The 26830-nt window shown below is 45.6% G+C and overlaps 1 protein-coding gene across 7 annotated transcripts in view; it reads left to right on the forward strand.

The window, feature by feature from the left end:
• The window catches only part of DENND2B (DENN domain containing 2B), a 272711-nt gene that overhangs the window by 94907 nt on the left and 150974 nt on the right, over window positions 1-26830 (forward strand). The window lies entirely within an intron of this gene.

Genomic DNA, 26830 nt, shown 5'->3' on the forward strand with positions numbered 1-26830 from the left:
ATGATCTGAGCTGCTGTGCGGTATGATAGATACAAGGGGCAGATGATCTCGTCTGCTGTGCGGTATGATAGATACAAGGGGCAGATGATCTCTGCTGCTGTGCAGTGTGCTAGATACAAGGGGCAGATGATCTCGTCTGCTCTGCAATGTGCTAGATACAAGGGGCAGGTGATCTTGTCTGCTGTGCAGTGTGCTAGATACAAGGGGCAGATGATCTCGTCTGCTGTGCAATGTGCTAGATACAAGGGGCAGATGATCTTACCTGCTGTGCGGTATGATAGATACAAGGGGCAGATGATCTCGTCTGCTGTGCGGTATGATAGATACAAGGGGCAGATGATCTCTGCTGCTGTGCAGTGTGCTAGATACAAGGGGCAGATGATCTCGTCTGCTGTGCAGTGTGCTAGATACAAGGGGCAGATGATCTCGACTGCTGTGCAGTGTGCTAGATACAAGGGGCAGATGATCTCTGCTGCTGTGCAGTGTGCTAGGTACAAGGGGCAGATGATCTCGGCTGCTGTGCAGTGTGCTAGATACAAGGGGCAGATGATCTCAGCTGTTGTGCAGTGTGATAGATACAAGGGGCAGATGATCTCGTCTGCTCTGCAGTGTGATAGATACAAGGGGCAGATGATCTCAGCTGTTGTGCAGTGTGATAGATACAAGGGGCAGATGATCTCGGCTGCTCTGCAGTGTGATAGATACAAGGGGCAGATGATCTCAGCTGCTCTGCAGTATGATAGATACAAGGGGCAGATGATCTCAGCTGCTGTGCAGTATGATAGATACAAGGGGCAGATGATCTTAGCTGCTCTGCAGTGTGCTAGGTACAAGGGGCAGATGATCCCTGCTTCTGTGCAATGTGCTGCACTGAGGGTTAAGCTGTGAGTGGGTTACACATTAGCAGAGTGATGTAACCATTCATGTTGTGGGATCTATTTTGGAGATAACCCTATTAAGCAAATAGAGAAAAGCCTTGGATTTAAGTAAATGGAAAAGGCAGTGACCACCACAACACCCAGATTAATGGCAGCCATGAAATAAAGGGAGTGATCTATAATGCTGGTCACATGAGGTTCATTTTATCCTTTACTCGTTAAGATAGACCTCATGTAATTCTGCCTCCAAAACGCTATAAATGCAGATACAATGTATATGGTACGGGAACGGTCACACGGATGCAATGTATATCGCACGGAAACGGTCACACGAATGCAATGTATACCGCACGGGAACGGTCGCACGGATGCAATGTATACCGCACGGGAACGGTCGCACGGATGCAATGTATACCGCACGGGAACTGTCGCACGGATGCAATGTATACCGCACAGGAACGGTCACACGGATGCAGTGTATACCGCATGGGAATGGTCACACGGATGCAGTGTATACCGCACGGGAACGGTCACACGGATGCGGTGTAATGCACAGTAATAAGTGCTGGGGTTGTGATGTGTACAAATAATATATTAGACGGTGTCGCCTCCTCTCACAATCCCATAGTGGCCTGTGACTGCCGTTTTTTCCATGGTGGTCCTGTGACTGCCATCCTTTCCGTGGTGGTCCTGGGACTGCCGTCCTTTCTGTTGTGGTCCTGCGACTGCCGTCCTTTCCGTGGTGGTCCTGCGACTGCCGTCCTTTCCGTGGTGGTCCTGTGACTGCTGTCTTTTCCGTGGTGGTCCTGCGACTACCGCCTTTTCCGTGGTGGTCCTGTGACGGCCGTCCTTTTCGTGGTGGTCCTGTGACGGCCGCCCTTTCCGTGGTGGTCCTGTGACGGCCGTCCTTTCCGTGGTGGTCCTGTGACTGCTGTCTTTTCTGTGGTGGTCCTGTGACGGCCGTCTTTTCCGCGGTGGTCCTGTGACGGCCGTCCTTTCCGTGGTGGTCCTGTGACTGCTGTCTTTTCCACGGTGGTCCTGTGACGGCCGTCCTTTCCGTGGTGGTCCTGCGACTGCTGTCTTTTCCGTGTTGGTCCTGCGACTACCGCCTTTTCCGTGGTGGTCCTGTGACGGCCGTCCTTTCCGTGGTGGTCCTGTGACGGCCGTCCTTTCCGTGGTGGTCCTGTGACGGCCGTCCTTTCCGCGGTGGTCCTGTGACTGCTGTCTTTTCCGTGGTGGTCCTGTGACGGCCGTCCTTTCCGCGGTGGTCCTGCGACGGCCGTCCTTTCCGTGGTGGTCCTGCGACTGCCGTCCTTTCCGTGGTGGTCCTGTGACTGCTGTCTTTTCCGTGGTGGTCCTGCGACTGCCGTCCTTTCCGTGGTGGTCCTGGGACTGCCGTCCTTTCCGTGGTGGTCCTGGGACTGCCGTCCTTTCCGTGGTGGTCCTGCGACTGCCGTCCTTTCCGTGGTGGTCCTGTGACTGCTGCCTTTTCCGTGGTGGTCCTGTGACGGCCGTCCTTTTCGTGGTGGTCCTGTGACGGCCGTCCTTTCCGTGGTGGTCCTGTGACGGCCGTCCTTTCCGTGGTGGTCCTGTGACGGCCGTCCTTTCCGTGGTGGTCCTGTGACTGCTGTCTTTTCCGTGGTGGTCCTGTGACGGCCGTCTTTTCCGCGGTGGTCCTGTGACTGCTGTCTTTTCCGCGGTGGTCCTGTGACGGCCGTCCTTTCCGCGGTGGTCCTGTGACGGCCGTCCTTTCCGCGGTGGTCCTGTGACTGTCATACCTTCCATTGTCTGATCACAATCATTTCCCAGTAGTTTATGTACATTGCATTGTGGCCTTTAACTCTTTTTCTGTTTAACATTTGGGGATTTTTTTTAAGTATTTGGAAGTAACCGATATGTAAGAAATGTAATTTTTGTATATTAAATTGTACAGACGGTGAGCTCTGGGCCGAGCGCTCGCTGTGAGGCGGTGAGGGCTTATTTTAGGGACCTGGAGCGATTTCCTCCTTGTGGTCCAGGATCCTGTTGACAGTCCAGTTCCTGTGTGTTGTGACTTTGTTGTGAAGGAGCTGGGACCTATAGAAACTTCCACATGTTCTACCTTAACTGCTTGAGTGCTGGAATCCATGTGTTGTTGGAGACTCCTGGCTGTGAACTTCACTGGGACTGAAGTAGTTAATCCATGACAAAGGGGAGACTAATGCAGAATAACAGGGGCTGCACAGACCGGTGATAAGAATCTGCCTCCTGCTCATTTGCTGCATCTGCTAATGATCCCAGGCAGGAATTTCCCTCAGGCAGGAAGTGTAAACAAACAAACTTAAAGGGGACTGTAGAGATGGCCGCCACCGCTGGACAGAGATGCCATTGGAGGCTTTTTTGGCCGCTCTGCAGTCAGTCCATTCTTTGGGAGCAGATTAGAGGCTCGGGCTGCACACAGAGCTGCTTTGTCTTCCTGGGACAATGGCGCTGGGCAGGACTGGCCGACTTTGCTCTTACTCTCCTGTTTCCGCTCTCTTCAGAATGAAAAAGCACAAGAGCTGACAGTTCATGGGGGGACACTGGAGTGACATGAAGTATAAATCACATTATCCTCCGCAACGGCTGGAGGTCACTGACCCATTATATCATAGCAAAAATATCATACAGTATCATAGATTGTGAGATATTTATTTCTCTATTATCCATCTCTCTATTATATATTTATCTATCTATATGACAAAAAATGGAGGCAGCACACCAGTTAGAGGTGAAAAACGTGCTATTTAATAGTCCAGAATGGCGACGTTTTGGCTCAAGGTGTGAGCCATTTTGAAAAAGGCTAGATAATATATCAAGAGCCTTTTTGAAAACAGCTCACATCTTAAACAGAAACGTTGCCATTTTGGGCTATTAAATAGCACTTTTTTCCACCTCTAGCTGGTGTGCTGCCTCCATTTTTTGTCCTCTATATTGAATATCTATCTATCTATCTATCATCTCTCAATCTATTTATCTCCTTTCTAGCTATTGATCTGAGGACCTGGAATAGGGGTGCTCAAGTTGAAATGAGGGAATTTAGAATTGGCCATGATCACGCTCACCAGATTAGGTTATTACAGAATTTTCTTTACAAAGTGAACAAACCCTTTAAGGCAGTGTTCCCCAACTCCAGTCGTCAAGAGCCCCCAACAGGTCATGTTTTCAGGATTTCATTAGTATGGCCCAGGTGATGGAATTATTGCCTGTGCAGGTACTGCAATTATCACCTGGGCCATACTAAGCAAATCCTGAAAACATGACCTGTTGGGGGCTCTTGACGACTGGAGTTGGGGAACATTGCTTTAAGGCCACCCCACATGAGGATCTGTTCCTTCCTTTTCAGTGTGGAATTGAAGTCATCACTTTGTCATCCGTAGTGCAAAATCTGGCAGCATTGAGCTATCTGATGAGGGCATTTCAACTAAAAAACAAGACCTTCCTGCTGGTGCCCTTGTCCCTTCTCTGCGAGCAGTCACTTCCTCCTGTACTGTCTGTTTCTCAAATACAGGAGCTTCTCACAAAATTAGAATATCATCAAAAAGTTAATTTGGTTCAGTTCTTCAATATAAAAAGAAAAGTGACTCTCCTCTATTCTATAGAGTCATTACACAGAGTGATCTATTTCACGTGTTTATTTCTGGTAATGTTGATGATTATGGCTTACAGCCAGTGAGAACCCAAAAGTCATTATCTCAGGAAATTACAATAATTAACAATAAACACCTGTACAGGCTCCTAAGCGTTTATAAAGGCCCCTTAGGGTACCGTTACACTTAGCGATGCACCAGCGATCCCGACAACGATATGGATCGCTGGTGCATTGCTAAGTGGTCGCTTGTGAGCTGCCACACAGGCAGATCTCACCAGCGACATAGCAGGGGTCGGGGGTCGCTACTTACCTGTCAGATGCGGCGATCCTGACGTCCTCCCGCCCGCGTCCATGCGTCGCTCGTCGGCGCCACAGGAAGCGCCCGACGAGAAATGGAGCTGCGCGATCAACGACAGACAGCGGGGGAGCCGGCCGGAGGTAAGTATCACACATAGCGATATCGCTGCTGCGTCACCAAATCGGGGATGCTTTAGCGATATTGCTATATGTAAAACCCCCTTAAAGCCGCAGGCCCAGAATCCTAATGTCACTGCTAAAGGCCCAAGTACCCGTCCCTGACCATGCGCCCGAGCAGACTGCTCCATCTATTAGACATCCAGATCTGGTTGTCCTTTTCCTTCCATTATGACCCTGGTCATCTGCAATGAAACTCAGGCATGAGGAGAAGCGAGTCACCTCCCCTCACTGAGGTCAGCACCAACTTAAAGGCAAAATTAATATTAAACTGGTTATACTGAAGATCGTTATGGCCACTGGGCCTGAGAGGAAGGGGAAACTCTGGGTGATTGGGGAGCATGATCGACTCAATCTAATGAGGCCGATCCTAAAAAATAGACTGAGCCCACAGGGGCAGCGCGCTCTCCATCACCTCCAGCGCACTAGCCCCCGCCAGTGCGCTCTCCCCTCTGTACTAGTCCATCAGTCACTATGTTGTATGTACGTCACCTCCTCACATGTACAGAGCCCTGGAGCTAATGGGATGCAAAAATAAATAGTAACTGTCTCAGGTCCTTCCTCTTGACAATACTCCATAGATTCTCTATGGGGTTAAGGTCAGGCGAGTTTGCTGCCAATCAAGCCCAGTGATACTGTTGTGTGTACATCGGGTATTGGTACCTGGCTTCCTGTGGCGCCGACAAGCAACGTGTGGAGGCGGGCGGGAGGACGTCAGGATCGCCGCGTCTGAAAGGCAAGTAAATACCGCTGTATCTCTGCTGCATCGCTGTGAGATCTGCCTGTTTCTGGCAGCTCACTAGCGACCATTTAGCGATGCACCAGCGATCCTGACCGGGTCGTATGGCTGTCGGGATCGCTGGTGCATCGCTAAATGTAAAGGGACCTTTACACCGTCCAATCACATTTAATTGTCCACAATGTTCCAGCTGAACACATTGACACTCACCCATTGCAGCTACTGCCGGGAATCTCACTGTAGAAATGCTCCTAAAAGCTTCTGAGTACCTTTTTTTTTTTTTTTTTTTTTTTTGTTCTAGCTGCATTTCACTTTAATTCATTTCCACAGTTTTACACTTTTTCACATCTTTTCGGAATTTCTTTTGGATGATGCATCGTTGTCTTCCTGCTAATTTATGCACATAACCTTGCCCGCTCTCCCTTCTCCTTTTTACACCTGGGATCTTGCTGTTCCTGGTTGGACATGATTTTTGTTTTTGACCTGTGACCTCTCTGGGGTTTCAGCCCCTTTCATGGTCAGGTAGTTGTGCTGTCACCCCTCTGGTTATTATGGGGGGAATGCGGGACATTCTTCACCAGGAGCTGCTGTCTAGACAGATAAGAAATGTCATCTCATCAGTGTCCTGGTCTCAGGAGCACGCAGATATCTCCATTCACCAAGTAGCAGCCACATTTTTTGCAGGATTTTAAGTTTAATTTACAAAATGAAATATTTAGCAAATGCTTTTGTAATTCTGCTGGACCAGAAGGTAGTTTAGCTCCAACCAAGTCATATGACGTAACAGAAAAAGCAAGAATTCTAGAAAGTTTTATGGTTTTGTACGTTCATAGAGGGGTATCTCTTATTTGGGATCTACAATAAGTGGCTAGAGGTCCAAAAATAAACGATCTCCCTGGAGGATCCACCTGTCCACTCATTATACAAGCTGCACATTGATTTCCTGTACTGCTTCACGTTGCCTGCGGAGGCGCTGCAGGGGATTGTAACACGTGTCAGGTTCTCCTGCAGTCTAAAGTTGACTCCCAGCAGAAGCACAATGTGTAACCATTTCATATTAAGGAGACTCTTGCAATAAAATGGAAGTGAAGGAGTATATCTCCTCCCCTTCCTTACAATGTCCAGAGCAGAGTCCCCTAGAGGGCAAGTGGGCCAACATTTCACAGAAAAACTGAATTCTCACATTTGTACCATTTTGCTTCTTTGAGGCTCCGCACACCACAAGTCGTCATCATTTGTTATATCTTATGTGACTCGATTATTGGGATACCCCTCTATACAGGGACAGCTGCTGGGAGTTGGTGCTGTGCCAGATGCACGTACAATGGGTGTGGGGAGACTCTAGACTGAACTTTCTGCACTTCCAGATCCCAAACGTCTTTACCCCCAGCCTGTTCCACCCCATCGCTGTCCATGACAGTCTTATTGATTTTTACTCAGTCCTGAGCCCTAATCCTCTAATCGCAGACCAGACATGGGCAATGTTAATCAGTGTGAGGAGCGTGGGCCAGCACCTGGTGCTGTGTTATCTCTCTGCCTTCCCAGGAAATCAATTATATATCTGGCCTCATTGCCAAGGTCATGACAGAGTCTTGTACCACTGGAAATGCTGGCACAGAGCAGCTGCCTGCCTCCAGGAGGGAATGCTACAGGACACCACCTGGCAGGGATAGAGGATGTGAAGTCAGCCGGCCGCATCATGGACGCTGCTCGCACGCCTGGACCTACCCCAGAACAGAGATGGGAAGACGTAACATGCAGGGACATAGAGAATATGGAGGGGATTGTTTTATCGGCTTTGTTTGCTTCTTGTAATTTCAGGCTGTTAAAGGGAATCTGTCTCTAGAGTTTTCTTCCCCATCTGAGAGCAGCATGATGTTGTAGCAGAGACCCTGATTCCAGTGATCTTACTGGGTTGCTTCAGTCTTGGTAAAAGCACTTTACCTGCTGCAGAGCTACCAAGTTTCTGAATGCTGAACTCTGTATACCCCCACCCACACCAGTGATTGGCAGCTTTCTGCCTATGCACAGTGTACACAGAGCTGTCAGTGGTGGGGAGTGGGTAATACAGAGCTCATGATTATGGGGAAGTCTGTGGCAGCAGGTTTAATAGTCCTCTAGTTATATTTTCCTGCAGTCAAAACTGCAGCAAGCAGCCCTATATGTGACACATCACTGGAATCAGGGTCTCTGTCTCTACAGTATGCTGTGCTCAGATCAGGATGCAGTGATGACAGATATCATTTTAATCATTTCTGTATGTATATAACTTGCCTTACACAATAAATGAAGGTCAGCAATCCCGTCACCAGGATCACCTGACATTCTTTAGGATATAGCTACCTGTGTATGTCCAAAAAAAGACAGAGGCTTTGTTTTCTGAAGTTATCAGTTGGAAAAGTGTGGAGGAGAGGGGACAGAGGAGTCAGGAGGGAGGAGGAGGGAAGAAGACACAGGAGTCTCTGGAGCATTAGGACACAGGATTCTGGAGGGGGGAGGAGGAGGACACAGGATTCTGGAGCATTAGGACACAGGATTCTGGAGGGGGGAGGAGGAGGACACAGGATTCTGGAGCATTAGGACACAGGATTCTGGAGGGGGGAGGAGGAGGACACAGGATTCTGGGTGTAGGGGGACAGAGGATCCTGGAGGGAGGAGGACCCCATGAGTCTGGCGGGAGAAGGAGGGAAGAAGACACGGTACTGGAGCATTAGAATTCAGGAGTGGGGAGGAGTAGGACACAGGATTCTGGGTGTAGGGGGACAGAGGAGCCTGGATTGAGATTAGTGAATCGATTCAGAGGAGGTCTGGCCCAGTTCCCTTGTCTTGTCTGCTGATCCATAGCCCGGCGAACCTCCTCCAACCTGCCTGGATCCCCACTTCTCTCCTGTTTTGAAGGCCTAGCATGAAGCCACCACAGGCCTACTAAGTTAGTAGTACTAACCAGAAGGGGTGTGGGGAGACTCTGATCCGGCGCACACTAACTATTCATGTGATCTCTGGAAACGGTGCCTTCAAATTGAACAACTCTTCTTAAATGACTGGTATCTAGGCTTTAGGATTTTTATGTCCCATCCCGAAGGAAACGTTCACTAAAGATAACAAGGCCTCTGGGTGACAGATACGTTTGCTGTGGTGGTGTTCTGCTCACAGAGAATTCCCGGACTGGGCAGGATAGTACGATCTGTAGCAATCTGTATGGATTTTCTGCCTCTGATGGTAAACATGTACATTCACTGACAGCAAGCAAAGAGCTTAGAAGTGGTAAAATAAATTGAAAGAAAGCATATTATATACACGGAATGAGGTAATAATGCACATTATATGCACCAATCAAGGTTTTTTTTATCCGTTTTTGAGTCATACCCTGGGCTAATAATGGAGCTTGTATGAGAGTCCTATAGAAGCTAGAAGATGTAACCTCCGTGTATTTCTGGCACCTTGAGGCGGTGGCCTTGTACCAGTGATGCTGCTCATTGCCTATGAGGTATCCTATGATCACAGCCTGTAGTTGGATTGATTAATCATTTGCATTATTGGATAATTAATCTGAATTCCTCTCAGCTTCCCTCTGCGGTTGGCAAGTGACCTTGCGTCGTAACAATGGGCGCACAGTTACAAATGTCATTCAGCCTATGATAAGGATGCGGGTGGCGGACACCGCTGATAATACCGCACAACACTGGAGGATTGTTTCACTATTACATCCTGTTCTCTCTGCCCAGAAACAAAGTGACTGCACTGCTGATACAAGAAGGAAAGCCGCCTGCTGCTGTGTCCACAGGTTCCTCACATGAGGAGGGTTTGTTGCCACTTTTCAGTGCGGATTATGGACCGTACAAATCAAATGAATGGCGTTTTACATTTCATATCATGCCCTTTACGTTCTAGATTTCATGTGGATTTTGTATTGCGGTTTCAATCAGGGCTGTGGAGTCGGAGTCGGAGTCGAGGAGTCGGAGTCGGTGCTCATTTTGGTGGAGTCGGAGTTGGAGTCGGTATAAAATGGACCGACTCCGACTCCTAAAATATATAATAAATTGGGTACAGTAGCTCAGTGCAGAATGTGCTGAATATTTTTTTCATAGGAGTTTGGGAAAGTTATGAAATGTCCTATAAATGGCTGTTCTATTCCTGATCTAAGGCTACATTCACACACAGCGTTTTTCCTGTATTTTTTGAGGATACGTTTTTCAGCTGCAAAAGCTGATCATCTTTTTAAAAAACTGCATCACCTGAAAGGTTTTTGAGCTCATAGATAATGTTTTCAATAGCAAAAGCAGATTAGAAATCTGCTCTATCTATCCATTTATCCATATCTGTCTATCCATATCGTATCTGTACCAAAAAGAATGAAAAGCGGGTAGTACACAATCTATATTCTGTTCTATCTAAATATCTTGATTATTGGATCATAAAAATGATTAAATGTCTGAGGTTCACATTGTACTACAATAAATTTTTCACTTAAATATAAGCAATATGTGTGGGAGTCGGAGTCGTGGAGTCGGTGTAAGGGAAATTGAGGAGTCTGAGTCGCAGGTTTGGCTTACCGACTCCACAGCCCTGGTTTCAATAGGTAAAATCGACCTCCCCATCATCCATATGTAATACCATGTTCATTCTGTGTTACCTGCATATATTCCTCTTCATTATAGTGTTGCCACTGTGCCGACTGAAGATGCCCACCTGTCTCTCTAACATCTCTTTTGAAGTTGCACTCTATCCTGATTGTCGCTCTTAATTGCTCTTTTCACTTTTTATTATCTACCTTTCCTCTCTATTACTGACCCTCTTAATGCTGTCCCTCCTGGTTGTGTCCATCCCTCCTATCTCTTGCCATCCTAGCTGTCTGTCCCTCCTATCTCAGGACATCCTAGCTGTCTCTGTCCCTCTTGGATGCTTTTGTTCCTCTTGACTATCTCTGGTCATCCTGGCTGTCTTTGTCCCTCTTGGCTTTCTCTGTTTCTCCTAACTATCTCTGGACATCCTGGCTGTCTCTCTCCCTCTTAGCTTTCTCTGTTCCTCCTCACTATCTCTGGACATCCTGGTTGTCGCTGTCCCTCCTGACTATCTCTGGACATCCTGGTTGTCTCTTCCCTCCTGACTATCTCTGGACATCCTGGCTGTCTCCATCTCTCCTGGCTGTCTCCATCTCTCCTATAGAATCGTAGAGTTGGAAGGGACCTCCTGGGCCATCTGGTCCAACCCCCTGCTCAAAGCAGGATTCTCTAAATCATCCCAGTCAGATGTCTGTCCAGCCTCTGTTTGAAGACTTCCATTGAAGGAGAACTCACCACTTCTCGTGGCAGCCTGTTCCACTCATTGATCACTCTAACTGTCAAAAAGTTTTTTCTAATATCTCATCTGTGTCTCTTCCCATTCAGTTTCATCCCATTGCTTCTAGTCTTTCCTTGTGCAAATGAGAATAAAGTTGATCCTTCTACAATGTGACAGCCCTTTAGATATTTGTAGACAGCTATTAAGTCTCCTCTCAGTCTTCTCTTTTGCAAACTAAACATTCCCAAATCCTGCAACCTTTCCTCATAAGACAGGGTTTGCAGACCGGTCACCATTCTGGTCGCTCTTTTCTGAACTTGCTCCAGTTTGTTGATGTCTTTTTTAAAATGTGGTGCCCAAAACTGGACACAATATTCCAGATGAGGTCTGACCAAAGAGGAGTAGAGGGAAATAATGACTTCACGTGATCTAGACTGTATGCTTCTGTTAATACATCCTAGAATTGCATTTGCCTTTTTTGCTGCTGCATCACACTGTTGACTCATATTCAGTCTGTGATCTATTAGTATACCCAAGTCTTTTTCACATGTGCTGTCACTTAGCCCTATTCCTCCCATTCTATATATGCTTTTTCATTTTTATTGCCCAGATGTAGTACTTTGCATTTCTCCCTGTTAAAAACCATTCTGTTAGTTGCTGCCCACTTCTCCAGTTTATTTAAATCTTTTTGAATCCTCTCTCTCTCTTCTCTAGTATTAGCTATCCCTCCTAGCTTTGTGTCATCAGCAAATTTAATCAGTTTACCCTCAATTCCTTCATCTAAATCGTTGATAAAGATGTTGAACAATACAGGGCCCAGGACAGAGCCCTGTGGTACCCCACTTGAGACATTCTTCCAACTGGATGTGCAGCCATTTACGACCACTCTTTGGGTCCGATCACTAAGCCAGTTATGAATCCACCTAACAGTTGCCTTGTCCATTCCATACTTAGTCATTTTTTCAATAAGGATTGTATGAGAGACTTTGTCAAATGCTTTGCTGAAGTCAAGATATACTATATCTACAGCATTTCCTTGATCCACCCAATCAGTGATACCGTCATAGAAGGAAATTAAGTTAGTCTGACATGACTTATTAGTTAGAAACCCATGCTGACTCTGTTTAATCACTTCATTCTTATCCAGGTATTGACATACATGTTGTTTAATAATTTGTTCAAAGATCTTTCCTGGTATAGAAGTCAGACTCACCGGCCTATAGTTGCCTGGGTCCACCTTCTTCCCCTTTTTGAAGATAGGAACAACATTTGCTCTTCTCCAGTCTTCTGGCACTTCTCCTGTTCTCCAAGAATTTTCAAAGATTATGGAGAGGGGTTCAAAAATTTCTTCTGCTATCTCCTTCAGTACTCTGGGGTGTAATTCATCTGGACCTGGAGACTTGAATTCATTTAGGTTAGCTAAGTGTTTCCTCACTATCTTTCTGTTTATAGATATCCTGGATTCTTCTATTCCCTTAATAGGACAGTGAATAACAGTTGATGTTGCATTTCCTTTCTGAGAGAAAACAGATGCAAAATAGGAATTTAAAAGTTCAGCCTTCTCAACATCCTGTCTTACCATTTCATCATTTTCATCCTGTAAAAATCCTATAGCATCTTTGACTTTTCTTTTACTTTTGACATATCCCCAAAATCCTTTATTATTGCTTTTGACATCTCTTGCAAGCCTCAGTTCATTTTCAGCTTTAGATAATCTGATTTGTGCCCTGCAGGTTCTGCAGACAGCATTATATTCTTCTTTAGATATGCCTCCCTCTTTCCATTTTATAAACATTTTTTTCTTCCTTTTTAGCATGTGCTTAAGTTCTGTGTTCATCCATCCTGGTTTCCTTAAATGCTTCCTATTCTTCCCTCTTTTCGGAATTGTTAACAACTGTGCTTTGAGAATTTCATTTTTCAAAATTTCCCATCCTTCCTGGACATTTTTGTCTTTAAGGATATCCAGCCATTGGATCCCTCCAATTCTCTTTCTGAATCCCTTAAAATCTGCCTTTCTGAAATCTAACCTTGACGTCTGAGTCTTCACAGGTCTTCCACCTCTAGTAATCCAAAATTCTAAAATAGCATGGTCGCTACCTCCTAGGGTCCCAGCCACTTTTACCTCCTCAACCATTTCCTCCCTGTTTATAAGGATTAGATCCAAGGTAGCAGTTCCCCTTGTTTTCTCCCTTACCTTTTGGAAGATAAAGTTGTCAGCAAGAGAGGATAAGAATTTCCTTGACCTGTTAGTTTTGCCTGAGAGAGATTCCCAACAAATGTCTGGATAGTTGAAATCTCCCATGACAACTATGTCATATTTTTTGGAGAACTTGGCCATCTGATGCATAAAGAGTTCATCTATATCTTCAGCTTGCACAGGCAGCCTGTAGTAAATGCCTACAATGGTGTCCTTTCCATTGTTCTGTCCTTGTATTCTTACCCAAACAGTTTCCACAGAACTCCCAGTCTCTGAAGCTTCAATCTCTGTGCAGATATACGCGTTTCGAACATACAATGCGACACCCCCTCCTCGTTTATCAAGTCTGTTTCTTGCAAATAAGTTGTATCCTTCTAGTCTTGTATTCCAATCATGTGTATTGTCCCACCAAGTTTCAGTGATTCCAATTACATCATATTTCTGTTCCTGTGTTAGTAGTTCCAATTCTCCTTGTTTGTTGCCCATGCTTTGTGCATTAGTATAGAAACATTTTAGTTTGTGATTGGTTTCTCTTTCTCCAATATTTTTATTAATTAGATTCTTTCGTCTTTGTTCTTCCTTTCCACTTCTAATAGCAGAGTTCTCAATAGCATTTGTCAGGTGTATGGCTTTTTCTGGTCTTTTGCTTCCCTTCCCATGTTGTTCTAGTTTAAAGCTCTCCTTACAAGTGTAGCAAGGCGACTTCCAAATACATGCTTTCCAGTCTTCGTAAGGTGCACCCCATCTCTAGCAAGTAGTCCATCGTATAAGTAGTTCACTCCGTGATCCAGAAATCCAAATCGTTGCCGACGGCACCATTGACGTAGCCAGTTGTTCACCTGCAGAATCTTATTCCACCTCCTTGTTCCATGGCCATCCACTGGGAGGATGGAAGAGAAGACCACCTGCGCTCCCAGTTCTTTCACTTTCTTGCCTAAGTCTTCAAAGTCTCTGCAGATGATTTCCAGGTCGTTTCTTGCGGTGTCATTTGTCCCCACATGTAGTAGCAGGAATGGGTAGTCATCTGTAGGTCTGAAGAGTCCTGATATCCTGTCAGACACATCTTTAATTTTTGCACCTGGAAGACAGCACATTTCTCTTGTAGTTATATCCGGTCTGCAGATAGCGGCCTCTGTTCCTCTCAGCAGGGAATCCCCCATGACCACCACTCTCCGTTTCTTCTTCACAACATTTTTCTTTCTCCATCCAGGAGGACTCTGAAGGATGTCTCCATCTCTCCTGGCTGTCTCCATCTCTCCTGACTATCTCTGGACATCCTGGCTGTCTCTGTCCCTCCTGTCTGTCCCTACTGACTATCTCTGGACATCCTAGCTGTCTCTGTCCCTCCTGTCTCTCTGGACATCCTGGCTGTCTTTGTACATCATGGCTGTCTCTGTCCCTCCTGACTATCTCTGGACATCCTGGCTATCTGTCCAAATCTCTCTTTTTTTTTCTCTTGTCTGTTTCTGACCTTCCTGACTGCCTCTGCCCTCCCTGTCTCTCCTGACTGCCATGGTCTCTCTCAGGTCTGTCCCTTTTGACTCTGACATCCCATTTATTAGTATATAGCCATTTTTATATCTTAGATGAAATTTCTCTTTAAAAAAGGTGAATAATTGTCCATGATGGAGGAACGTGCTGGGACTTCATGTCTCTATCCGCCCGGATGTTGGCAAGCCCACTCTGCAATTCTTGCTCTTGTTAGCTCTGCATTCCTTCTACATTTGTGATCCTTAAATACACAATAATAACACAGAAAAGTCCCTGGTACCTGCACAGCCATGTTGTGCTCTATACCTGTGCCCAATGCCAAAGTCTGTAGTATGCCAGGACTATGCGTTAGCCTCCCGTATCGATGCCAGTGTCACATTTAAGACACTTGGAACTTTCTCATGAAGTTTTGAATTGATAGATTGTACTCCACAGATCACTTATTATGTATCTGAGAAACCATAGATCCAGATGGCTTCCAGCTAAGACACTGGCTCAGCCCAGCCAGACCTAGTCCTCATATATGTGACATTGAGGTCACCTCCAAACAGTTTTGAGGTCTACAGTTAGAATTCATCTCCATCCTGTCAATTATTGCTAATTACTTATACTGATCCTGCATTATACTCCAGAGCTGCACTCCCTTTTCTGCTGATGCAGTCACTGTGTACATACATTACTGATCCTGAGTTACATCCTGTATTATACCCCAGAGCTGCACTCACTATTCTGCTGGTGCAGTCACTGTGTACATACATTACATTACTGATCCTGAGTTACACCCTGTATTATACTCCAGAGCTGCACTCACTATTCTGCTGGTGCAGTCACTGTGTACATACATTACATTACTGATCCTGAGTTACACCCTGTATTATACTCCAGAGCTGCACTCACTATTCTGCTGGTGCAGTCACTGTGTACATACATTACATTACATTACTGATCCTGAGTTACACCCTGTATTATACTCCAGAGCTGCACTCACTATTCTGCTGGTGCAGTCACTGTGCACATACATTACTGATCCTGAGTTACATCCTGTATTATACCCCAGAGCTGCACTCACTATTCTGCTGGTGCAGTCACTGTGTACATACATTACTGATCCTGAGTTACACCCTGTATTATACCCCAGAGCTGCACTCACTATTCTGCTGGTGCAGTCACTGTGTACATACACTACTGATCCTGAGTTACATCCCGTATTATACCCCAGAGCTGCACTCACTATTCTGCTGGTGCACTCACTGTGTACATACACTACTGATCCTGAGTTACATCCCGTATTATACCCCAGAGCTGCACTCACTATTCTGCTGGTGCAGTCACTGTGTACATACATTACATTACTGATCCTGAGTTACATCCTGCACTATACTCCAGAGCTGCACTCACTATTCTGCTGGTGCAGTCACTGTGTACATACATTACATTACATTACTGATCCTGAGTTACATCCTGTATTATACCCCAGAGCTGCACTCACTATTCTGCTGGTGCAGTCACTGTGTACATACATTACATTACTGATCCTGAGTTACATCCTGTATTATACCCCAGAGCTGCACTCACTATTCTGCTGGTGCAGTCACTGTGTACATACATTACATTACTGATCCTGAGTTACATCCTGCACTATACTCCAGAGCTGCACTCACTATTCTGCTGGTGCAGTCACTGTGTACATACATTATATTACATTACTGATCCTGAGTTACATCCTGTATTATACCCCAGAGCTGCACTCACTATTCTGCTGGTGCAGTCACTGTGTACATACACTACTGATCCTGAGTTACATCCCGTATTATACCCCAGAGCTGCACTCACTATTCTGCTGGTGCAGTCACTGTGTACATACATTACATTACTGATCCTGAGTTACACCCTGTATTATACTCCAGAGCTGCACTCACTATTCTGCTGGTGCAGTCACTGTACATACATTACATTACTGATCCTGAGTTACATCCTGCACTATACTCCAGAGCTGCACTCACTATTCTGCTGGTGCAGTCACTGTGTACATACATTACATTACATTACTGATCCTGAGTTACATCCTGTATTATACCCCAGAGCTGCACTCACTATTCTGCTGGTGCAGTCACTGTGTACATACATTACATTACTGATCCTGAGTTACATCCTGTATTATACCCCAGAGCTGCACTCACTATTCTGCTCGTGCAGTCACTGTGTACATACATTACATTACTGATCCTGAGTTACATCCTGCACTATACTCCAGAGCTGCACTCACTATTCTGCTGGTGCAGTCACTATGTACATACATTACATTACTGATCCTGAGTTACATCCTGTATTATACCCCAGAGCTGCACTCAATATTCTGCTGGTGCAGTCACTGTGTACATACATTACATTACTGATCCTGAGTTACATCCTGCACTATACTCCAGAGCTGCACTATAACAATAACAACAGAAACAAAACAGAAATATAAGCCAGCAATACTGAACACTGGTCCAGCCGCTCATTCTCTCCTCACACACATTTTATATACAGAATAATAACTAATAACTACTTTCACCTTCTGGTCCGGTCACCAAACAAAATAATAACTAACAAATAAAATAAACAATAGCAATTCACTATATACATAAACTTTATATATTCAAATTCAAAGAAGCTTTATTGGCAGGACTAAATACACATTAGTTTTGCCAAAGCAAGTGTACAAAAGGGAATAGGGATAGGGACTGTAGGGATGTTGGGTAGGGGCGCTATAGAAGTCCATGGCATAGCTTCTTCCTTAGAGGAAGAGATGTTCTCAAGGGTTTGGGATCGGTTAGAAAGATCAACCAGAGGGGAGTCAGTTTTTCCTTCCTTAGATACCTTGGTCAGAGCGGAAGATGTTTTATCTCCCTTCTTTCTCTTCTTTTTGGTGCTGAGCTTACGCTTGTCCTCTAGCCACTGCCTATTTTCCTCATCCATACTTTCATAATGGGAGAATTTTGAGGAAGTGGCGCTTTCCTCCCTGTAGATCCTCCTTATCCAACTCCTCATCCCTCGGGGCCTCAGTAGCAAGCCTGGCATCCAGGACAGGGGTAGCCCAGCTCCCACTCCTGTCGGCACTTGTCTAGACGCCTCAGCTGGGCAGGCATCTTTTTATTGCTTTTCCACCTTATCCCCTCAGCTCCCTCACCCCTGCTAGTCCCTTCTCCTGCAGAATCCACCTCACGGCTTTCTCCCACCAGAGTCATGACTGCATTAGCGAAGGAATGTGGACAACGGCTGAATGGGTGACCTAACTCACCACACTGGTGGCACCTAATCTCCACACAAGATGCAGCAAGATGGCCAATATCCCCACACAATTCACATTTTTGCACAGTGCAGTGTGTACTGAAGTGTGTAGGGTCGCCGCACCTGTCTCAGAGCTTTGGTTGATCCTGGTATACGATCCCTACCCAGGAAGGCAGATGCTGAAATGTGGGCCACCGTACCACCTGAACACTTAAGTTTAACCATAAACATCCAGGCCCCTGACCAGATACCAAACTCGTCACGGTTTTTCTTTGGCAGCTCCACCACCTCTCCATATCGTCCAAGCCACATCATGATGTCATAACAAGAAAGCGACTCGTTACAAGCCATCATGGTCACTTTCTTGACTTCATTTTGGCGAGACACCGCCTGAATGGCAAAGTCTCGCCAGCCGGGCTAATTTTTTGCCAACTCATAATTCGACCAGAGGAGCTCAAGCCCCTCTGGCTGAACAAAGCTGACATCAAACTCAGGCGTGGAATAGGGATGTATCAAGACTAAGGCTATGTTCACACGTGGCGGTTTTTTCACATTTTCGTGGCGGTTTTAACTGCGAAAAATAAGCATCCCATGCATTCCTATGGGATTCCGCTATGCTGTGCTATTGCTGCGGTTTTTACCGCGGCGGAATCGCTTCACGGTAAAAACCGCAGCATGCTCATTAATTTAGCAGAATCGTGGCGATCCCGCACCCATAGGAATGCATTGTTCTGCTTACTTTCCGCATGTGGCTGTGCACACCATGCGAAAAGTAAGCAGAACATTTGCGGATGGTACCCACGGTCCGGAGAAGAGGAGACTGTCCTCTGGGCTTTGGGTACCATATCCCTGTAAAAAATAGAATTTAAAATAAAAAATATTGTTATTCTCACCTTCCGACGTCCCGCACAGCCTTCCCGCCTCTCTCCACGCTCCCGGTCCCAGTAATCCTTTGCGAGCGATGACGTCCGTTCTCGCGGGATCGCGAAGTCTCGCGGTCATTCGCTACGTCATCGCGGTAATTCTCGCAAAGGATTACTGGGACTGGGAGCGTGGTGAGAGGCGGGAAGGCTGCGCGGGACGGCCGGAAGGTGAGAATAACTATTTTTTTTTTTTTTTTTTTTTTACTATTTTTTTGCATCCTACCTTTTACTATTGATGCCGCATAGGCAGCCTCAATAGTAAAAAGTTGGTCACACTCGTCAAACACTATGTTTGACGAGTGTGACCAACCTGTCAATCAGTTCTCCAAGCGATGCTACAGATCGGTTGGAAAACGCTAGCAATTCTGCAAGCTAAAATAACGCTTGCAAAATGCTAGTTTTTCCACGGGAAAATCGCAGGAATTTAAAATGCGATTTTCCCGCGGAATGGAATTCGGAATTCTCGCGGTAATTTCCGCGAGAGTTCAGCTGTGTGTGAACGTAGCCTTAGATGTCAATTGCCTTGAAACACATCTTCAGCAGGAGCTCTACAACCCTAGACCTTGGAGGACACACATCACTGCCCCTCCACTGAAGACCGACAATATTCCTACGCACACTACCCAGCCTGGCTGTCGGGAGGGATCACACTGTATTTTCCCCATTTTGCTCTCGGAAGGCCACCGAGGCCATGCCTCGCTATCCAGAAGGATAGATCAACCTCTCGACCCTCTATCATTAGTGATCTCTCCCCCTTCTTTAGAACCTCTAGGAGACGCTGCTGCAACATCCTGTCCCCAGAGACGAGGAGGACGCCCTATTTTTCCCAGAGGTGACAGTGGCATAACTCCTGACAGGTGCTGCCACCACGAGGGGGCAACCGGACCAGTGACCACATCAACACCAACAGTACCACTATTACCCACCTCCAAAACCCCCTCACTCTCCACCAAACCAGCAATCAACACTAGACAAAGAATTTTCCTCATTCATACACCACATTCACTCCTACTCGACCGGTGACAACAGAGGGTGACATTTTGACTTCCGCACCATCAGGCTCAAGGGGCTCAGTCTCCACAGAACTGGAGGTGACCTCACCCCTGGTTTTGTGTGTGCCGTCCGCATCATTAGTTGGTAATTTCCGCTGTTTCACAGTTGACACCAGATGCCGCTGATCATTTATATCAGTATCTTGTTGACCAGTGGCGCCAACACAGAACCAGGACTTTGGGAGGACTGGAAGTCCCAGCCCCGACAACCCCCTCACACTGCCGCCACTTCTCAACTAAGTGATCAGCGGCAACATCATTCAGGGGCGCTGAGGCTTTCGGGGCTGCCCCGACACTGGGCCGCTCCCCCCTCCCACTGAGGAGCACACCACAGCATCGTGGCCTGACTGTATGCCTGCTGGGGGGCTGCCCTCACTGTCCTGCCTCTCGGCTGATGCACCTCCTGCTACGTCCCCGCTACTACAAGCAGAGACGGAGCTCTGCATCTCATAACTATTCTCTGTACTCTCCCCGCGCCTTTGCACCGGATCAACAGCAGAACCCGGGCTGGGCTGGGCAACGGGGCTTATACAGAGAGCTGATCATGCAGCCGACTTGGGGTACAGGGAGGGGGGCATATACATAGTTTACCACTTCCTGGAGCTTTGGTTTGGTGGTCTTTGCCTTTTTCTTCTGGCCCCCAGGTGCTTCCTCTGGTAAATCATCACCAAGATGGAATTTCTGAAGGCACACTGGGACTCCAGGTGCTTTATCTCGACCATTAGTGCCCCTCCCAGGCTGCTGTTGTCTCTGTCATCCCCTGAGCCAGCAGAACTACGACCAGATGTCATTGTCGCCTGTCCTACTGGGAGCTCGCTGCACGTGGCCTGTGGGTGACTCTGCAGGCTGCCAGGTGGGGCTTTCTGCTGGTCCTCCTCCTCATCATCATTATCCACCTGGCTCCCAGGCTGCAGCCCCACGTGCCTCTGCTCTGTTATCAGCTATTTCTCTAAAGTTTTTCCTTGAAAGGACCACTCCTCTCTTATGGAGGCTTTCCTTACTTCCAACTCATTAAGTTCATGTTTGAGCCTCTTGACCTCCGCCTGGAGTTGCGTCTTCCTCGGTTTTTAGGCACCAGCACTTTTGGCGCTTGTGTAGCGCAGCTCCTCCTGGAGCCTCCTGATGGTCTTGCTCGCGTCTTTATACAGGAAAGGAGGGAAGAAAACTTCCAAGACAACAATTACAGGTCAAAGTATAAAATTGCTTTAATGGATACAGGGCAAGGAACACTAAAATATGCTAAAATGCTGATAGCTTGTCAAAAGACAAAAGAACACCATGAGCCATACTTGCTGCATAAACAAGAGAGGACACCAAAATAAATAAAATGATAGGCTACCATGTCACTGACAGAACAGACAGGTTAGTACCCAAAAGCTACACTGAGGTCATAGACATGTATAGCACAGATGACCGCATACTAAATCCCATGTGTCCTAGATTACCTGATAAACGCAAGTGCATGCAGACAAATAGAGGGTCCAGGTGTCCGCCCCTTTATACTCACGGAGGTGGCTCATGACCCGGGAGCCATAGGTGGACACAGACTCCTGGGGTCTCTGCAGCCGCCAACCTTCCTCAGTGAGGTCGGCCTCACCTCCATGAGCACTCAGGTTTCCTCTGGAAGAACCACCATCATGCACGCTTGCAGGCTTCTCCTCTATGTTGGAAGCCTTGCTGCTTCTCTGGGTCTCTTCAGACCCGGGGGGGGAGTAGGAGTCACATTGCCGAGTCCTCTGATGTGCAGGCTGGTTGCTGGTTTCTCCTGCTCCCCCGCCGACCTGGTACGGGAAACAGAAGCCTGGGACTTGGCTCCATTGCTCATCCCAGGAACCCCACTCCTTCCCTGGGTAGGAGAGAGAGCAGGTCTCTGGGTGTGGAGATGGTGGAACTCAGGAGCACATAGCAGAATCAGTGGCGACCACCCCCACAATTACCAGAGCGAGCAACAGCTGATCAGAGCTGCTGACTGTGTACATACATTACATTACTGATCCTGAGTTACACCCTGTATTATACTCCAGAGCTGCGCTCTCTAGTCTGCTAGTGCAGTCACTGTGTGCATATATTACATTACTGATCCTGTATTATACGCCAGAGCTGCACTTACTATTCTGCTGGTGCAGTCACTGTGTACATACATTACTGATCCTGAGTTACATCCTGTATTATACCCCAGAGCTGCACTCACTATTCTGCTGGTGCAGTCACTGTGTACATACATTACATTACTGATCCTGAGTTACATCCTGTATTATACTCCAGAGCTGCACTCACTATTCTGCTGGTGCAGTCACTGTGTACATACATTACATTACTGATCCTGAGTTACATCCTGTATTATACCCCAGCGCTGCACTCACTATTCTGCTGGTGCAGTCACTGTGTACATACATTACATTACTGACCCTGAGTTACCTCCTGTATTATACCCCAGCGCTGCACTCACTATTCTGCTGGTGCAGTCACTGTACATACATTACATTACTGATCCTCAGTTACATCCTGTATTATACCCCAGCGCTGCACTCACTAGTCTGCTGGTGCAGTCACTGTGTACATACATTACATTACTGATCCTGAGTTACATCCTGTATTCTACTCCAGAGCTGCACTCACTAGTCTGCTGGTGCAGTCACTGTGTACATACATTACATTACTGATCCTGAGTTACATCCTGTATTCTACTCCAGAGCTGCACTCACTATTCTGCTGGTGCAGTCACTGTGTACATACATACATTACATTACTGATCCTGAGATACATCCTGTATTATACCCCAGCGCTGCACTCACTATTCTGCTGGTGCTGTCACTGTGTACATACATTACATTACTGATCCTGCGTTACATCCTGTATTATACTCCAGAGCTGCACTCACTATTCTGCTGGTGCAGTCACTGTGTACATACATTACATTACTGATCCTGAGTTACATCCTGTATTATACCCCAGCGCTGCACTCACTAGTCTGCTGGTGCAGTCACTGTGTACATACATTACATTACTGATCCTGAGTTACATCCTGTATTATACCCCAGCGCTGCACTCACTAAATGCTGGTGCAGTCACTGTGTACATACAGGATGTAACTCAGGATCAGTAATGTAATGTATGTACACAGTGACTGCACCAGCAGAATAGTGAGTGCAGCGCTGGGGTATAATACAGGATTTAACTCAGGATCAGTAATGTAATGTATGTACACAGTGACTGCACCAGCAGAATAGTGAGTGCAGCTCTGGAGTATAATACAGGATGTAACTCAGAATCAGTAATGTAATGTATGTACACAGTGACTGCACCAGCAGAATAGCGAGTGCAGCTCTGGAGTAGAATACAGGATGTAACTCAGGATCAGTAATGTAATGTATGTACACAGTGACTGCACCAGCAGAATAGCGAGTGCAGCTCTGGAGTAGAATACAGGATGTAACTCAGGATCAGTAATGTAATGTATGTACACAGTGACTGCACCAGCATTTAGTGAGTGCAGCGCTGGGGTATAATACAGGATGTATCTCAGGATCAGTAATGTAATGTATGTACACAGTGACTGCACCAGCAGAATAGTGAGTGCAGCTCTGGAGTATAATACAGGAGGTAACTCAGGATCAGTAATGTAATGTATTATACTCCAGAGCTGCACTCACTATTCTGCTGGTGCAGTCACTGTGTACATACATTACATTACTGATCCTGAGATACATCCTGTATTATACCCCAGCGCTGCACTCACTAAATGCTGGTGCAGTCACTGTGTACATACATTACATTACTAATCCTGAGTTACATCCTGTATTCTACTCCAGAGCTGCACTCGCTATTCTGCTGGTGCAGTCACTGTGTACATACATTACATTACTGATCCTGAGTTACATCCTGTATTCTACTCCAGAGCTGCACTCACTATTCTGCTGGTGCAATCACTGTGTACATACATTACATTACTGATTCTGAGTTACATCCTGTATTATACACCAGAGCTGCACTCACTATTCTGCTTGTGCAGTCACTGTGAACATATGTTACATTACTGATCCTGAGTTACATCCTATATTATGCTCCAGAGCTGCATTCACTATTCTACTGATTCCTATTGAGATAAGAGCATTGTAGTAACTCAGAGTTCGGTTAGTGCTGATACACCTCAGACAGTCTTGTTAATAATGCTGCTCTAAGTATGAAATATGTAGTATAAGATGTCACATTTTAAGTAGGTTCTGTATGATGATATGTCCTGACGATGAATTGTAGCTTACTGGGATCAATTGGATTAAGAATGCTGCAGATATTTTTACTTGTCCTTTGTGCCCCCAGTACAGAAAAAGACAAGTTTTGGAAAAGTGCTGTCTCTGTCATAGAATCATTGAAAGTAAAAGTTGGAAGGGACCCTCAGGGTCATTCTATCCAACCCCCTGCTCAATGCAGGATTCACTAAACCATTTCAGACAGATGTTTGTCCAGCCTCTGTTTGAAGACTTTCATTGAAGGGGAATTCTCCTCCTCTCGTGGCCGCCTGTTCCACTCATTGATCATCCTCACTGTCAAAAAGTTTTTTTTTCTAATATCTAATCTGTATCTTCTCCCTTTCAGTTTCATTCCATTGCTTATGTTTCCATGTGCAAATGAGAATAATAATGATCCCTCTACACTGTGACAGCCCTTCAGATATTTGTAGACAGCTATTAAGTTTCCTCTTAGCCTTCTTTTTTTGCAGCTAAACATTCTCAGATCCTTTAACTGTTCCTTGTAGGACATACTTTGTAGTCTGCTCACCATCCTGGTCGCTCTTTTCTGAACGTGCTCCAATTTTTCAATGTCTTTTTTAAAATGTGTTCAGAACTGGACACAATATCTAGATGACGCCTGACCAAGGTGGTGAGAGGGTGATAATTACTTCACGTTATCTAGACTTTATGCTTCTCTTAATACATCTTAGAACCATGTTTGCCTTTTGCTGCTGCATCACACTGTTTACTTGTGCAGTCTGTGATCTATTAGTATACCCAAGTCTTTTTCACACGTGCTGTTGCGTAGTTTTATTCATCCCATTCTGTAATGTAATTATCATTTTTCTTAATGATATGCAGAATTTTGCATTTATCACTAAATACCATTCTATTGGTCCCTGCCCATTGTTCAAGCCTATCTAGATCCTTCTGAATCCTTTCTCTGTCTTCTCTAGTGTTAGCTATCCCTCCTAGCTTTGCATAGTCTACAAATTTCATCAGTTAACCTTCAGTTCCCTAATCTAAATAATTTTATAAAAATGTTGAATAACACTTGAACTAGAACAGATCCTTATGGTATCACACTTGAAACACTCTTCCACTTGGATGTGGAGCCATTTATTACCACTCTTTGAGTACGATCACTGAGCCAGTTATGAATCCACCTAACCGTAGCCTTGAAAATCCCATACTTGGTCATTTTCTCAATAAGCATAGTATGAGATACTTTATCAAATGATTTGCTGAAGTCTAGATATATTATATCTGCCACATTTCCCTGTTCCACCCAGTCAGTGATTCCATCATAGAAGGAAATTTAGATTAGTCTGGCTTGTCTTGTATGCTATAAACCCTTGCTGGCCCTCTTAATTACTGTATTCTTATCCAAGTAGTTACATACATGCTGTTTAATGATTTATTCATAGATCTTTACTGGTATAGAAGTAAGGCTCACTAGCCTGTAATTTCCCTGCTCCGTCTTCTTTCCTTTTTTGAAGCTAGGTGCAACATTTGCCCTTCTACAATCTTCTGGGACTTCTGTTCACTAGGATTTTTCAAAGATTTTGACAAAAGATTCTGTAATTTCTGCTAACTCTTTCAGTTCTGTAGGATGTAAATACTTATGTCCCTTTAAAATGAGAAAAGTATTCAAGGAGTGATACCTTTTATAGGCTAAACAGAGAAATTAAACTAGCAAGCTTTCAGGGCTCAAAAAACATAAGTATTTACATCGATTTTTTTTTTTCCGGCTAACATGGTACCACAATATTATTTTGTATTGTACATCGTAAGTTCTCTAAGATGTAATTCATCTGGACCAGGAGATATAAATTTAAGGAAGTTAGCTCAGTGTTCCTTCAGCATCTCTCTGTTTATAGATAGTGCGTATTCTTTTATTCCTTTCGATGGCCCCTTGGAGATCAGTTGATGTTGGTCTCCCTTGCAAGCCTCACTTCATTACTGGCTTTAGCTCTTATAACCCTTGCCTTGCAGGCAGCATTATATTCTTCTTTGGATATGCCTTCCTCTTTCCATTTAATATAATTTTCTTTTTCCTTTTTAACAAGTGATAAGTTCTGTTTTCATCCTCCCTGGTCTGTTGAAATGCTTCAAATTCTTTCTTTTCGGGATTGTTACCGATTGTGCGGTGAGAATTTCATTTAGCAAAATCTCCCATCCTTGGACATTTCTGTCCTTTAGATCATCCGGCCATTGGACCTGTCCTATCCGCTTTCTGAGTCCATTAAAATCTGACTTTCTTAAGTCCAACCTTACAGTCTGAGTCCTCGCTGGTCTTCCTCCTCTTGTAATACAAAGTTCGAGGATAGCATGATCGCTGCCTCCTAAATTCCCAACCACCTTTACTTCCTCAATCATTTCCTCCCTGTTGACAAGAGTTTGGTCCAAGATCACAGACCCTCTTGTTTTCTCTTCTACGTTTTGAAAGATAAAGTTATCAGCAAGAGAAGATGAGAATTTTCTGGACCCAGTACTTTTGCCTGAGAGAGATTCCCAACAAATATCTGGAAAGTTATGTGGCAAATTAGGTCTGAGACTGAGGCGTCGTCACCTCCTGGAGCAGAAATGGACACAATCTGAATGATTCAGGTCACAAGTACTCTGGGTAATGCCTCCTACACATGACTGTGCTGCACGTACCCCATTATAATCTATGGGTC

The sequence above is a fragment of the Dendrobates tinctorius genome, unplaced genomic scaffold, assembly GCF_039654945.1.
Source record: "Dendrobates tinctorius isolate UK_male_01 unplaced genomic scaffold, ASM3965494v1 ptg000142l, whole genome shotgun sequence".
NCBI classification, from domain to species: domain Eukaryota; kingdom Metazoa; phylum Chordata; class Amphibia; order Anura; family Dendrobatidae; genus Dendrobates; species Dendrobates tinctorius.